Source organism: Bison bison, unplaced genomic scaffold (genome assembly GCF_000754665.1).
Source record: "Bison bison bison isolate TAMUID 2011002044 unplaced genomic scaffold, Bison_UMD1.0 scf7180017864452, whole genome shotgun sequence".
NCBI lineage: Eukaryota > Metazoa > Chordata > Mammalia > Artiodactyla > Bovidae > Bison > Bison bison.
The window spans coordinates 4,243,347-4,243,933 of NW_011495014.1; positions in this window are offsets into that span (position 1 = coordinate 4,243,347).

Sequence of the window (587 nt, forward strand, 5' to 3'; positions counted from 1 at the left end):
CAGGGTGACAATATACAGCCTTGACGAACTCCTTTTCCTATTTGGAACCAGTCTGTTGTTCCATGTCCAGTTCTAACTGTTGCTTCCTGACCTGCATACAAATTTATCAAGAGGCAGATCAGGTGGTCTGGTATTCCCATCTCTTTCAAAATTTTCCACAGTTTATTGTGATCCACACAGTCAGAGGCTTTGACATAGTCAATAAAGCAGAAGTAGATGTTTTTCTGGAACTCTCTTGCTTTTTCGATGAGCCAGCGGATATTGGCAATTTGATCTCTGGTTCCTCTGCCTTTTCTAAAACCAGCTTGAACAACTGGAATTTCATGGTTCACATATTGCTGAAGCCTGGCTTGGAGAATTTTGAGCATTACTTTACTAGCATGTGAGATGAGTGCAATTGTGCGGTAGTTTGAGCATTCTTTGGCATTGCCTTTCTTTGGGATTGGAATGAAAACTGACCTTTTCCAGTCCTGTGGCCACTGCTGAGTTTTCCAAATTTGCTGGCATATTGAGTGCAACACTTTCACAGCATCATCTTTCAGGATTTGAAATAGCTCCACTGGAATGCCATCACCCCCACTAGCTTT